This window comes from Hippocampus guttulatus, chromosome 1 (genome assembly GCF_054856545.1).
Source record: "Hippocampus guttulatus isolate MCC_2025c chromosome 1, RoL_Hgut_1.0, whole genome shotgun sequence".
Lineage (NCBI taxonomy): Eukaryota > Metazoa > Chordata > Actinopteri > Syngnathiformes > Syngnathidae > Hippocampus > Hippocampus guttulatus.
The window spans coordinates 13,212,384-13,228,844 of NC_141261.1; the positions used below are offsets into that span (position 1 = coordinate 13,212,384).

General features: G+C 41.3%; 1 long non-coding RNA gene across 1 annotated transcript; it reads right to left on the minus strand.

Moving 5' to 3' along the window:
- Positions 1-377: 377 nt before the first annotated feature.
- LOC147210452 (uncharacterized) lies at positions 378-14,627 on the minus strand. Its single transcript, XR_015100892.1, has 3 exons — positions 14,226-14,627; positions 8,705-8,814; positions 378-2,544 (listed from the first exon to the last, which is right to left on the minus strand). It is a non-coding gene; the product is annotated as an uncharacterized LOC147210452 (long non-coding RNA).
- Positions 14,628-16,461: the final 1,834 nt, after the last annotated feature.

The following is a 16,461-nucleotide window of genomic DNA, read 5'->3' on the forward strand; positions in this document are numbered from 1 at the left end:
GAGGCTTCTTCGTCCTCCATTTCTGACTTCTACAAGTTCACACTTTTCTCCTTCCGTCTTCCTCCTCATTTTCGCTGTTTAGACTCCATGAACGTCACGTCGACACGCACGAGTACGCACAAAATGCATGCCAGCCTCACGCAAAACAAGCACAGGCGCGCCGCGCGCGCGCGCATAAAACGACACATTCACACACCCACCGTGATTCTCTCCTGCCTACCCGGCTCAAAACACGGAAGTGGTTTAGAACAACGATCCCGCGATCAGGTCCTAACTTTTAGCTGCCCTGTCACATGCCTAAACAAAAAACTTCGAACACCCACCGCCAACTTCTCATAGTTTATTATAGCACATACAAAAAAAGAATAAAAAACACAAACCAACCTACCAATCTCGATATATTACATAGACAAAGCTATAATATGTTATGTAGCATGTTATTTATCAGAATCAGAGCTGGTATAGGCTCCAGCATGCCCGTGACCCTTGTTAATGCAGGCATTAATTACTATTGCTTATTACTTAACATTTATGCGTGTGACCCTATTATCGCTCCACAACAAAAAAATATTAGATAGAAAACATAACAGTGACACAGATGGTAAACCAATATTTATATTTACACTGTTGTTTCATACAAGTGTTATCACAGTTATTGACAAATTTCTTGTTTTGTGTCTAAATGTAAAAGTGGAATAATATGGCAAAATCTGTCTGTCTGACCCTGAGCCAAAAGTGTCAACAAGGCAATGATTCACAACTAATTGATACATTCTGCAAAGCTTGAAAAAAGATGGCCATACAGTATGTTACTCTAAAACTCTATCCTCAATGCACACTTGTGTCTAAATGTAAAAGTGGAATAATATAGCAAAATCTGTCTGTCTGACCCTGAGCCAAAAGTGTCAACAAGGCAATGAATCACAACTAATTGATACATTCTGCAAAGCTTGAAAAAGATGGCCATACAGTATGTTACTCTAAAACTCTATCCTCAATGCACACATTGGTGCACGCGCACTCACACACACTCTCACACACACACACACACACACACAAACGCGCACGCACACCTGCTCACGTTCTTTTTCATCCATCGCCCACTAGCATTTCCATGACAAATAAAATGCCACTCAGAAGCCTGACACAATTTTCCAAGAGATCCTTTTAACACCCACCACTGACCCATTTTCTCTGTTTCTCTCCGGTAAAGGACTATAACTGAATTTGTCATCAGTATATCAGTAACCCTGAACATGATCCACTAGTATTTTACGACCAAGTAGTGTTCTTGTCGTTTTTGACATTTTAAATATGAACGGACATTTCAAATCAAACCAAACCCAATCTTGTTCATATTGCACCTTTATACATTAAACATCAACATAAAGTGCTTTACCGGGATAAAAGCAGGCAATACGAAAAGGCAACAAGTATACAGGAACACAGCCCTTGCATCACTACCTATAAAAATCCACACACACACACACACACACACGTAACACATTCCGTGACAGTGTAGAGAGACATGACAAGACACTGTGGCCCCAGGTGATGAAAACAATCTGTGGGAGCAACCGACACCAAGAGGTGCCGTCGTCCACAACCACAGAGTATGCTGTCAAAGAGACCACACGGGCAGACGATAGTCATTTCTCACAATGTGAAGAACCCTCCTGGTCCCCCGGGGTCCAGGAAGTCCACAGGATAACATCTCCTCAAACACACCTCTCAGCGTGGAGGCTCCCATAATGCACCACTGGAGTTAGGACTAAAAGGTTTTGAACTCAAAGACTCAAAATAAAATCAACTACACACACAAAGAATAATAAGAGGGGACAAAATAAAATAAAATGTAATGAAGTGGATACATGAATAAATTGGTGAGTAGATAAAGGGAAAAAGAGTGAAATAAATGGTTAAAAGAATTAGTGAAGAGATGAAGAAATCAGTGGAAAGCTAAACTAAATAGGTGAGTCTTGAGCCTCCTTTTAAAAATATCAGCAGTCTCTGCCATGCTGTTCCAGAAGTTCGGGCCATATAATGGCTAACTGCAGCCTCTCCATAAATGCGGGGCAATATTTTTGGGAACAATTAAAAGGCTGGTGCCCAGTGAGGGTTCATATGATAAAAGCATATCAGATCGATATGATGGCAAGGTTGCGAGGGGATATTTTTAAAATGTATTTTGGTACATTTACTAATTTCCTGTTTAAAAAATGTCGTTAGTGATGTCATCCAAGTACCATAATAGTCAAGTAATGTAACTTGAAGACTTGTAGTTACTTTTGGATTACTCTAATATCCAATGTGCTAATGAAGACAAAATAAAAAGAAATGTTGCTCCAATATATATTTGCATACAGTGGACTGGCCGGCCCGCAAATCCATCGATAGATCGATCAATGATTCTCATCCAGTGTCCCACTGCTGGGGCACATTTGCGTCAGAGCTCCTGTGTTCCACGGCGGCACGGTGGAGGACTGGTTAGCACATTGGCCTTACAGTGCAGAGGTGCAGGGTTCAATTCCAGCTCCGGCCTCCCTGTGTGGAGTTTGCATGTTTGCCTGGGTGGGTTTTCAAGACTCAAATTGGAAAAAAGACTTTTTGAACACCAAATAATTTTTTTACACAGAAAATAATTACAGTACATCTGAAACAAATGATTATGACAATATATTTTGAGAGAAAAAGCATGTTATTTTGCCCTCATTCAAATCTTAATCTCGGAACATTTAAATACGTCAACTAAAATGCAATCACATTCGTATATGAATGGCGTCTGGTTTTTGAAATGTAAATTACATCATATCTTCTCCTCAGATGCCGGTTAATCTGGTCGAACTTTGACCCACTTTTCTCCAGATTGTCGCTACGTTTCTCCATTTTTTGTTATCTCTTCTATTATTTTCTTCTCTTTTCTTTCTTACCGCTATTTATATCTTCTTCGTGCTACCGCTATTTCTATTTTTATTCTTCGTGACAGGGGTTCGCTTTGGCCTGGGAGTCAAGTTCAGCATTCGCGTCAATGATATCTGGCCCCATCTAGCGTCGTGAATGGGTATAACGTCTAGACCCCGAATATAAGACGACCCCCACTTTTTCAGTCTTATTTCAATGCAAAAAACACTGTCTTATATTCGGGCCAATACGGTACACGCACACACATATATGTGTTGTATAGTTTCACTGCATATTATTTGAAATTTGAAGGTGAATTAAAGAAAGATTCAAAGACGAAGTGGTCACAAGGCAGAAGAGGAGACCAGAATGAGTTGCCACATTTTATTTTCTCTGTGTTTTTTTTTCCCTTCTCCATCCTTCTGGTACATGCTGTGGTGCTACGTTATACAACTTACTGGCTCCAGGCAAGGCGTGCATTGTTCCTCCCCTCCCACTCCCTCAGCTGCTTGACAAATCAACGCTTGTCAATATTAATCGCGAGTATGATCACGCCTGAGGGAGCAATAGAAGCCTCTGAGCTTCAAAGCACTTCATTCGAGTTTAAACAATTGGAGAGCTTCAATAAAATAAACACAGACAAATTTCAAATGAGGAGAACTACTTTTTAAAAAAATTATTTTAGAAGAAGAAATACAATTAAAAACGGCATGAAAAAGTTGTAGCTCCCTCATGACTACGAATGGTGTTTTACGACGCTCCACTGGGTCTGAGATGAATACTTCCTGGACATTGTACAATCATTTTAACAGATTACATTTGTTCGAGCAATATTATGCATATTAACAAATGTCCTGCACACGGTTATATTATTATCCATATTTATAGTTCTCAATATTCAGCTTGTCTGTTGAAGACGTGACTATATTAATAGCACACTTGATCATTTTTGACATCTTTCACTTCTTTTGACTTTTAAAGTTCAATGGAACTACTGCATCTGCCGAGCAAGAGATATTTCATAAACTGACATTTTGGATCTATTATTATTGATCAAAATATCTTTGATAGCGACAGACATCACTGTCAATAATATTAAACTACCCGCTTTGCACCAAGTGTACAAAATATTAAATTTAATCAGTCAATCAATCCATCTCCATCCATAATACAACTCTTGCATTTACAGTATTTCATTCGATTGTGACTTTGGTCACAACATTTTGGCTCGCCAACACATGGAACAAAATTGTCAAATAAAATTAAAATTAAAATTAAAAGGTGTCCATGGGACAAACAACCACTTTCATTTCCTGAATGAATTTGTCGTAATTGCTCTCAGATGCGCTCTGGTTTATTTTGGACTTGATTGGCGACGGAGAAGTTGAAGTGATTAGAGAGGAACCATAAAGAAGGTAATTACACTGATTGGCTGAGTGTTAAGCTGCATGTTGTCAACGTTTTGGGGTTTGGAGGAGATGATTCCATTTTGTTGCTCAAGAGTTACAGACGGCAAAATGTGTCGTTGGCTGAGAAGGTCCGCTGCTACTGACTCAGTTAGTGACGATACCGATGACGGAAGAAAATCCGCTTCCGTCGGCGCTCAGTCCATCAGTCTTTCAAAGTTTCTCCTCATTCGCTAGCAAACTGGGAGTCCATCAGCGCTGACGGAATGTCAATCTCTGATGATATTATAGTAAGCCAATGCGACATTATGCACAGTTTTAACAATAACACCTAGCTGACAAATTTTTAAAAAATTACACTTAAATATCCAATTATCGTGCCGGCGTGGGTTTTCTCCGGGTACTCCGGTTTCTTCCCACATTCGAAAAACATGCATGGCAGGTAAATGGAACACTCTAAATTGTCCCTGGGTGTTTATGTGAGTGCGAATGTTTTTTTTTGTCTATCTGTGCCCTGCAATCGGCTAGCGACCAGTTCAGGGTGTCCCCCGCCTACTGCCCGAAAACAGCTGGTATAGCCTCCAGCACCCCCCCCCCCCCCACCCCCGCGACCCTTGTGAGGATAAAGCGGATCAGAAAATGGATGGATGGATATCCAATTAACATGTATTGCACGTAACGGTTAGATAAAAATGATAGCAAATGTAAACGCAAATGTTTTCAGAACCACTTGTATTGACAAACAACCATTCATATTCAAATGCACACCTATGCACAATCATTCAGTCATCCTAACACGTATGTTTCTGGGATGTGGGAGGCAGCTGGAGTCCTCCGCAAGAACCCACACGAACAAAGCGAGAACACGCCAACTCCCCCCCACAGCAAGGTGGGAGCTGAACCCCACACCGCTGTGAACTGGGAGGCAGACGTGCCAAATCCACCGTGCTGCTGCTGCTGCTGCTTCGCGTTCATCTCGTCTGTTTCATTTGAAGCCATGCATCCTTCAAAGTCCAGATCTAATTCTCGAGAATAAATGCATTAAATCCAGGAAGGCTTCATGTCTGGTTCTTGTTGACGTTTATTATCTCTAATAAAACAACACATGGCAGGCGCCTGCCTTCCTGAAACACGGATTGACGCGCAACAAAGAACGAAATATAATACTGAAGTCCACAACGATGCTCGAAAGGAATCATGAAGGGGAGGGAAATATCACAGGAGGGCCGGATTTTAAAGTGAGACAACAAACGGCAACATCCAAGATTATTACTTCAGAGTCCCTTCTGACGTTTCTATTTTGAGAGGTCTAATTTCGCAATGGATACATTACGAATCAAACCCCGCCAGAGAGAGATGAAACAGATGCCAAAAAAAAAACACTGACACTTACATAAGTCCGTCGTGTCAGTATTAACAACAGCCAGCTGGCCAGCCGTGACCCCCCGCTCCCTTCCCCGCACCACCTCTCGTTCACACATATCCTGCCCTGCTGATTATTCTACCCTGGGGATGAGCGTAAGCTCTGCGCAACCGGAGAGGGGGAAGGAGGGTGCAATTCACTTTTGAACACCTCATGCAGGAGATGCCCCACGCGTTACATAACACGGCTCCATCTATCTGCACCATTGAGAGATGCTCTAGCCAAGTGTGCCGTGTCATTGCACTTGACACATACTGGCTCCTCATTGGAGTAATACAGCAAACTCCCACAAGTTGTGTTCAGTTTTTTTTTTTTTCTGTCATTTGGTACATCCCTCTGATTTTACTTTGCTTCCCCTACTGCCTGGTACATACCGTGCATCAGGATTTTTCCCAATCTTAAAAGATTGGGAAAAAAAAGCAGCCATTTAAGAGTTTCGTCGTATTGTGTGTGGTGTGCTACGCTAAGAGCAGCACACACATTCACGTCCACCGCCGATGTTGAAACAAGTCTGAGGCAGAAATCTTGCAAGATTACAGATATTTGTCGATAATACCTGACTGATTCCGATAGGGACCAGAGGTGAGAGAGTTGGGTGGAAAATACCTCTTGCCATATAGGGACCGCACTTATGCAAAAAAATTAATAAATGAAAAATAGTCAACTGTATTTCGGGAGCACTTTAAAACAACCACCGCTGTATACAAAGTGCTGTACATGGAGAAAAAATCATTTGTACAACAAAAAAAACAATAAATTAATAACAAAGACAGTAGAAGTCACAAAAACAGGAAAACGAAAGATCAAGTCTCACGCGGAGTCAAAAGCCAAAGAATAAAAATGATTTTTACGATGAGTTTTAAGATGGGCAGCGAGGGGGCTTGCCGAGCATTCAGCGGGAGGTCATTCCAAAGAGAGGGACCAGAAACTGAAAAAGCTCAGCTCCCTCTGAGCCTCCGCTTAGTTCTTGGTATTTCTAATAGCGTCTGGTCCACAGAGCTGAGGCACTAGGCAGGGGTGGAGGAGCTCAGAGAGCTAAAGTGGGACGGGTCCATTTCAAGATTTGAAAACAAATAATAGGATCTTCAAAATAACTCTGTGTAGGGAGCCAGTGAAGGGATGCCAGTGTAGGAGTTATGTGCTCCCTCTTATATGGTTACGAGTCAAGAGGTGAACGGCAGCATTCTGGACCAACTGGAGACTCTTCATGGAGGATTGTCTGACTCAAAAATAAACTGCATTGCAGTCATTCGGCCGGGATGTGACGAAGACTTGAATGATTGTTTCAAAGTACTCTTGAGAAAGGAGAAGCTTGACTTTATCCAGCTGTCTAAGATGAAAGAAGATGAAAGAAGCTGGATTCGACAACCGTCCAAATTACGGAGGTACACAGGTGTTCAATTCCAGCTCCGGCCTCCCTGTGTGGAGTTTGCATGTTCTCCCCGGGCCTGCGTGGGTTTTCTCCGGCTACTCCGGTTTCCTCCCACATTCCAAAAACATGCATGGCAGGCTGATTGAACTCTCTAAAAAATTGTCCCTAGGTGTGAATGAATGTCCAGTTTAAGACACAGGTTCGGATAAACAGCCAGGGGGTCCAAATCCGCAGGGTGCAATGTACAAGGGCCACTGGGACCAAACACCATCCCTTCGGTCTTCTTGTCATTGAAATTCAAGAAGTTCAGTGCTATCCAGGTTTTGATTTCCTCCAGACTGGATAAAAGCGGCCTCAGAAAAACAACATTGGCTAAGACACCCTTTGTTTTATTTAACAAGACTTCCTTGTTTGTTCGTCGGGGTGCTTTTTTGATTGGCTACATTCCATTCACGCCACAGTTTGCGGCATCAAATGACTTGAGAGTACTATTCAACACACACATGAAGATTTTTGGTTTGGCACATTGAACGTTTTTGCAGTTTTTCTCAGTCACTTTGGTACGTTTCTCAGGTCAGAACTGAAATTCTCAAAACGAGTTATTCAAGCTTCACATTACGGTGTCAGCTGGGGTTTTTTTATTTTTAATTTTTTTTATTTCTTTGAACAAGTTGCAAACGTCTTTGGCACATCCGTGCAAATATCAGCTGTTTCCTACATGATCAAATGTGGATGTCAAAACTCATTCACTCCCCAAGACATATTTGTCCGTCTTTTCAGACTCCACACATTCAATCCCAGGGACTTATTTCTATTTTTTTTTCATCACTTAAGGTAAAAAAGACTGAAAATTATATCTTAATGGGTCACTGATGAATTGTCTCACACCCCAATGTGTTTATTTTGGCATCAATTAATCGCTAGCTCTTTGCATGCAAAATGGTTGAATGTCATGTCAAGCATATTTTCACACATTTCCATTTGACTTTTTTTTTTCTCCCCAAGAGAAATGAGATTCATTGTGATGTGGATGAGGCCCAGAAACCAGAAGCCCAGTTTATTTGGCGTTTTTTTTCCACTGCGCGATGCAGCGCTGTATTTTTCTCATGTTCAATGACACAGACTTGAAAGCTAAACTAAAGATTCTGAGTATGAAACTGGCGTGTGGATATTTAGCTATCCGCGCAAATTGTTTTGATTAATGCACTGACTGTTTTGCGAACTATCATGACCTATAGATGTCATGACAATACTAAACGATACTGTTTGCGGAGGTTTACGGTGAGGTCATCCCAGCCCCGCCCCCTCCCACCCACCCCAAACAGACAACCAGCACAACTAGAAGGATACTATCTGTGTGTGTACTGTGGACAGTTCTTTTTCTGAAACATTATTTTGTGCATGCAATACTTTGTTTTTCTTTTCTACCTCCCCTCCCCCTTTCAATATTGCTGCTGCAGATTGCAAATTTCCCCATTGTGGGTCAAATAAAGGTTTTCTTATCTTATCTTATCTTATCTCATCTTATCATCACTTTCAGGTTGGACTGGTTCGTAAGGAAGCACATTCCACTTTCTCTTTTGCTTTCAATTACTTCCTTACCTGTAAGACACCTGCTTCCGGAAAGTCAACTGCAGAAATTCGGCTTCCATCTGAGAGGCTGATCTCTTGTACTCCTTTTCCTGTACTCCTTCTTCTTCGAGTCCCGGCATCTAAAACAATAAATAAGCTGGATTTGTTTTTTTAATTCCTGTTGCTCAACTTGGGCTTTTAGTGCTTAATCATTTCATCCACCCTGCAACCTGATAACATGCCACAGGTGTCAAAATCAAGGCCCGGGGGCTTATGGTAAAACAATTGCCAGAAAAACTGACCTATTCATGCCTACTCGCGTGGCCGATGGTCAGCGACTAGTTTTTTTGGGGGGCAGTGCACGGCGTCAGAACATCACACATGTAACAGGCAATCAAAAATGCGCATGACCTTTTACACGCACACACAAAATACATTCCAGGGTTTGAAGCTGAAGCGAGACGCAACCGGTTGCCACCAAGCTGTACAAATACAGCAAATACAATATACATATACAGTTTTGTGTTTTGCAACAATACAAAACGACATTTGCTTTCTTTGCAGCTGTGGTCGAGATCGTGAAACATGCAGTTGTCTTTTGCCAAAATGTGCACAAGTGAACCGTGCCAAATACAGTCTATTATTATTATTATTATGAATGGGGCAAGGCAGTCTCTAAAAATAGATGCACTTTCGCTCATTTATTCTCACTCGCTTCCTCTCTTGGTGGCAACACACTTCTTCGTTGACGATCATGCCGCATCATGTTTTGGATGAAAAGAATTAAATGCCGCTAATACAGTACAGGCGGCACGTGGGCGAGTGGTTAGCTCGTCAACCTCACAGTGCAGAGGTCGTGGGTTCGATCCCGGCTCCGGCCGCCTCCCTGTGTGGGGTTTGCATGTTCTGCTCGTGCCTGCGTGGGTTTTCTCCGGGTGCTCCGGTTTCCTCCAACATTCCAAAAACTTGCGTGGCAGGCTGATTGAACACTCAAAATTGCCCCTAGGTGTGAATGTGAGCGTGGATGGTTGTTCATCTGTGTGTGCCCTGTGATTGGCTGGCAACAGGTTCAGGGTGTCCCCCGCCCACTACCCAAAGACAGCTGGGATAGGCTCCAGCACGCCCAGCAACCCTTGTGAGGATGAAGCGGATCGGAAAATGCATGGATGGATGTATAATACAGTACAGCACACAGTATATGGAGCCTCAAAACCCAAAACAGAGTCTGAGTTTCCCAATGTAGCAAGTCGGTAGATGTGTCGGGCTCAGTTGCTCAATGTGTGACTCTGCTTTTCTTTTTTTTTTCCTGTGACGGACCGTTCCAGCCTGGTTGGGCCGTGTCACACGGTGTGCTGAGGACTAAAGGCACCATATATTAGTTATGGAGTGGCTAGCGTTGTCCACCAACTAATTTGTTTGTAAAAAAGCAGCAGCGTGATGGCAGATTCCAGGAGACGTCTGACAGGCAGACGAGATTCCTTGTTGACTTGACGCTGGAGGTAGCAGAATGGTAAACGTCTCAAGATGATGCACAGAATAGTCCGGATCACTCTTGCCATTGATGGAAGTTAAGAGCTGATCTGTCACTAACCGCTATCGGGTCGACGTAAGGGACAGTAAGCGCTGAGCTGAAGATCAAAACTAATTTGCAGTACTGTATTGTATTCCAATACTCCAAAATGGCTTATAGGAAAGTAGTAATTGGTATTTTGTCGCAAAACTTTGACATACACGACAGCTCTCTTTTTTTTTTTCAATCGTTCCGTTTTAATAGCAGATGCTGCAATGTTAGCGATAGCAAAAAAAAAAGTAAACCTCATGAGAGTCGTTGTAGAAATGAGCAGGTTGTGGCTCGTGTTCAATAATCATGCATTACCTTGATGGGAAAATTTCCCAGACTAACCGAGCCAGTATCTCAGCTTCTATTCATATTTGTGGCCGGTACCGATCTACCTGGAAATGATGTTGCGGTGAGCACACAAACCACCACAGCTGTCTTAAGTATGAGTTTGAGGCACACCAAACCCGATTAAAAGGACAGACTGGTTTCAGGACCCAAACTCGTACGGCAACATCAGACAAACGCACAAATTCACTTGCAAAGTATTTGCTCTGGAATGTAAGCCTCCTACAAAATAGGGTTAGACCACATGCTACAGTGATAAAGACATGTGATAACGCCAAACAACTCTCAAGCCTGTCCTAAATATAAAATGGCATTTTAGCTTGAGGTCTGTTCAGTTCTGGTTACAATCTATTCATTTATTATTTTATTTATTTACTATTTAGTATTGAAATGCAACTTTTTTTTCAGGGTTAAAAATATTCACATCATTTAAATGAACATAATAATGTATCTTATGACAAATAATGTTTTATGATTAAAATGTGATTAATCAAGATTAATTATTTTAAAAGCCTCTAATAATTATATATATATATATATATATATGTGTGTGTGTGTGTGTGTGTGTGTGTATACAGTATATACTGTGTATATATATATGCTGTATATATATATATTTATTTATTTATTTATATAATTTTTTTTTTAATTGAGTCCCACCCTATTTTCTGTTGCTGATTACAAAAGAACGGAAAAAGCCACAAAGTAGTCTATGTTCTTGCTTCATATTATTAACAGATTAACATGAACTCATTTTTCTCTGAGCCTTGAAATATCAGTCAAAATGGTCGACAAAAGGCTGCAAAGATGGAAGACTCTGCTTTGGAAATGGCAAGTAGTCGTGAATAGGCTAATATGGACAATAAAACATTTTTATTCGCTTTGGGCCTCTATGAATAGTCAGACTTCACTGTATCATATTTAAGAAAGGTTTCATTTTCCCGCCTGCTAAACTTACAGCAAGAAGGTTCAAGTTGGGACGCGGGTTCCAAATCCATCCACTCATCCATTTTCAATATTCAAGCTGACTCCGGGAAAAAGGTAAGACATCGTCACATATACATGTAGAGCAGTGACGTGAAGTGAGGTTCATGACTGGTGCGGCACCGACTCCTCTAAAATTATGGATTCAGGATGGAAGATGATTAGCGTGTATTTCAAATTTTGACCTGAAGTGAAACATTTGTTTTCAAAGCTTTTAATGATGCTTCAATCAATTGCACGCTGTTTCCATAAGGTGATAGCAAGTAAAACAAAAGGTATTTCGTGTTCATGTTTCAAGTTCATTGTTTTTGTTGTCGTTTGTTTGCTGGTCCCTCTTTTTAAAAATGATCAAGCATTTGGTCTTACGTTGGTATTGCATAGGTTGAGAAAGCATCCCAACAACTTGTTTTATCACGTCCGTTTTTTTGTACTGAAACTCTTAGTGGGTTTTTAGCATAAAATTAGCAAATACAGGCCCTATAGCCGTGACATTTGGCTAATTGAATGTTAACCTTCGAATACGAATACACAGCAACGTGCAATGCATTTTCATGTAACGGCCTGGGACGCAAATGGCACCAATTTGGCTGAATGGCCCATAGAAGCATTTTACCATACAATGTGTGATTGCTCTGTTTGATATCATTCGATTTATATCATGGTAAACAATACATTGACTTCCTTATTTATAGGCTTGTGCAGACTAAAATGCTGTGTCGTTGTCCAGTGTGTGCGTGCCTTGTCTCGTCTAGGAACGACACTATCGTTTTATAACCTGGTTAAATGCAACTAGTGGGGAACAAGCTTGCTTGTCACCAAATAATTTACATTCGTTAAATTTCTATTTGAAGTGATGTTGTTTGGACATGGTCACAATGGCCAACCTGTCTGTCGCACTCTCAGCTCTCTCAACTCTTTTGACGATGCCGTTTAGCGAAGAGCATTTTTGGGCTCGCTCCTCCTTCCAAACAAGCTATGAAGACAAACGCACTGTTGCGTCTCTGCCTACAGGAGAGCTGGAGACGTGTCTGTGGGTGTGTGCGTGTCACACTAAATGTATTGCTACAAATAAAAAAAGCAACACCGTGAAACTAAGCTACTACTGTTCTATTTGGCGAGATCTTTGCACATTTAGATTATTTTGCAGATTTGTGACCTTTCAGGAAAGAAAATAATAAAACCGATCGCCGGAGGCACTTAAAGTACAATGTCTGTGTTCCCCAAGGAAATACACAAATGCAGCTATTTTTTTAAAATAATGATGAAATCAATGACGTTATTGGATTGAAAAAGAAAATCAATGTCAAGCACCAACCGGATAATTAAAATGGAAAATCAATTTGTGTCATCATTATTAAGTTGTTAGGTCTTTACGCGCATGGGAGGGGACAGGAAGGATTTGTCTCCCCTGCCTGCTCTGACCGAACATCCGTGAATTAGGGAGACAGATACACTTTCATTGTCACAACATCCCTGAGTCAGAACTAAACAAACACTGTCAACCGCTACACTGTTAGTGACTGCAGGATCTAATTTTGACATAAATATACAGGATGGGCCAAAAGTAAGTAGAGAGTATTCCCTCGTTATCAAGAGAGTTACATTACAGAACCCCCCACCACACCCCCCGTGATTGATGAAAACCCACGTAGTAGCGATCATATATTTATTTTTTGGTGTATAAACGTAAAAGCTTTCTAAATACTACCAGAGGTGGCCATTTCGTCAATGTTGACAAAAGGTCATTCATTCCGTCACTGACGGACACCCATTTTGATGTATGATGAAAACAAAAAAAAAACAAAAGACTGACGGAAGTGGGTTTTCCTCTGTCATTGTAATCGTCACGACCCGGGTCAAGTACAGACAGACCAGTCAGTCCATCACCGCTGACCGAAACACAGTGATGGTTTCTGCAGTAATGGTCTTTGTGGAAAAGCAAAATGTCAAAATATCGGCAGCGTAAAATTACATATGTTTTGGTATAATTTTGAAAAAAAATCATCGACGAAATTGCAAAAAGTGTCCAGTGGTACCGCAGGGGACTGTATTGTACATAAAACAAAAAATTTTAACATTTTATTGTTTTATTCAATCCTCTGTTTAATACATGAACTTATTTCATACATCTGTCACTGGTTTTACTAGTTGCACTTCACTGTTGTTTTTACTTGACAAATTATGTCGATGTAATTGATTCAAACCAAAATAAAGCAGATGATACTAAATGCATAGAAACATGTTGTTGTTTTTTGCCAATTTTAGTGGGCCTAGATGATATTCAATATCCCACGTAATGATTCATCACCAAAATCCTCACTTGTTAAAAACATCTTCAAGAGGTCTTTAGTAGATGTATCAATGATAAATCCAAATTATTGGCAGCCAGGGGGCTCAAAAATCTAATTTGTGGTGGATGAAAATTCTAAACAGGGAAATAAACCTCAGATTGATGTGATGTATGAGTATGACAGTAAAACAATATATTCAAGAAACAAAGAGACCCACAAACAGGACAAAACGTGGGGCAGGGAGAGGGAGGCACACACGCACAAGGACCCCCCACCCCCCACCCCGAAAAAAATTAAGATAAAAATTAAAATAAAATAAAAAACGAGACAGAGCGAGAGGGAGAGAACCACCTCACACACGCAGACTCACCCTGCAGCAGCTGGCAGATTTCTCGTCGCCGAACACGTCCTCGTCTGCGGACTCGACTTCGAGCTCGGGGCGCTCCTCCACGGGAGGCACCGCGGACCCGGAGTCCCTCAGGGAGCCCCTCAACATTTCCAAGCCGAGGGTGCCGCTCGTTCGATCCTCTGCGGTGACGCAAGAGAGTCACGCTTGTCTCTTAATGGCTTCCTGTTCTTCTTTTTGGCCGTTTTTGTTTTGGTTTGGATTGGTTTTACAACTTGTTCATTTTGTCATAAAACTGCTTCTTCTCGTCGTGCGCAAGCGACTACGCCATGATCGAAGTGCCAAGCTGAGGACACGCGTTCAATGAAGCGCAAGACAGGACACTGATGGTTACTCGTCGACTTCGATTCTATCCTGTCCTACTGTGACGTCACGCGTAATGTTGCAGGAAATGGTCTCGCTCATCGACACATCTCTCTCTTCTCTCGCGCTCTCTCTTTCGCTCCCCTTTTCTCTCTGGCTATATTACCTGCTACATATTGATATCCATTTTAAAGTCCGTCGTGTACTTGTACGCTCGCTTTTTTTTTTGTCCGAACTAGTAGAACAAATCAGTGCACTGATTATTAGTAGCGTTCTTCCCTACAACGATCAAGGTCAAGGTGAACGTTGTTATCCCACAGGCACAATTGCTTTGACAACCATCCATCCACATAAGAAAACTATAAAAATCAACACACACACACTAAACGATATATTAATACTGAGTGTTATGCCACACTATTTCAAATGGCAATAGAAACTGGTACGAATGAGTTACATCATTTTGTCCTACACCTGGTCATAACGTATCTGGGCCCTGATGGCAGTACAGTAGTTTATATTCAGAAAACAAAGGGAGAGGACTGTTGTGATAGAACAGGCCTTTTTTCTGCTATGTTTTGCCCAAACCTGTATGTCCCTTTCAGCATTAATGGTGCCTTCACATAAACATAAATTGCCCATGCCATTGGCACTAACACAGCCCCATAGCGTCACAGACAATGACTTTTGAACTTTGCGTCCATAACAGTCCGGATGGTTCTTTGGCCCAGAGGACACGGCGTCCACAATTCCCCCACCCCACCCCCAAATTGAAATGTGGACCAATTTTGGCTTTGCATCTGTCCATCTTATGTGAGCTCGGGCCCAGAGAAGCCGGCGGGGTCTCTGGGTGTTGTTGATAAATGACTTTTGCTTTGCAGAGTAGAGTTTTAAGTTGCACTCATGGAGGTCGTGCTAACCTGTATTTACTGGCATTGATAGTATTTGGGCCTTGCCGCTTACATGCAGTGATTTCCCTGGATTATCTGAACCTTTTGATTAAAATATGGACCGTAGATGTTGAAATTCCTAAATTCCTTGCAAGTATACAGTACATTGACGAACATTGTCCCTAAGCTGTCTGACTTTTTTCTCACGCAGTTGCTCACATCATGGATGGATTTCATTAAATAATACGCAATCAGTGCTAAAAAGGGCCACCAAACAATTTTAATCATGATGTTCAATTTACACCCAAAAACTTGGTAATAGTTACTATTAATCGTGAATTCTGAGCGACAATAACGCAATAAATAAATGTTCCTGTAATGTAATATTTCTCCAGGAGAGGGCGGCAGAACTCAGCTCATCCAAAATGACAACAGACGTTGCTTAGTCATGTTTGTTATATTTCTTTGCCATAGTAGAAGTAGGAAGTCAAATTTAAGTCAGACATGAAAAGACAACAATTTGCGGGCTATAGGTAGTGCAGAGGAGTTCTCTTAACTGCCTTTAAAAAATGAAAATGGATCAATTACTGAATGGCCATTTTTGCCACGAGCAGGAAAATAATGACGGTCTGGCAACAATTTGTATGTTCTGTCGAGTTCAGCTCAAAGTGGTGCCTTTCTTTTTCTTTACACGCCAATTGACAGTTTTTGATTAAGTGATCAGTGGTTGTTTATGAGCTATTTTAGGGGTCAAGATTCGTTCGTTTGTTATTTCTGTATAAGCCTAATCAGTTAATATTAACTGCACATTTTCCAGTCTCCTTAGATGAGCTAAAATCATGGCTATAAATTGAGAGGAGCCTTATCAGTGAATATTAACTACACGTTTTCCAGTCTCCTTAGATGTGCTAAAATCATGGCTAAAAACTGAGAGACGGTAAGGATACTTTGGTTCTAGCGTCAAAGAAACGACGCGATGACAAAGTGGCAGTCATAATCAACTATGA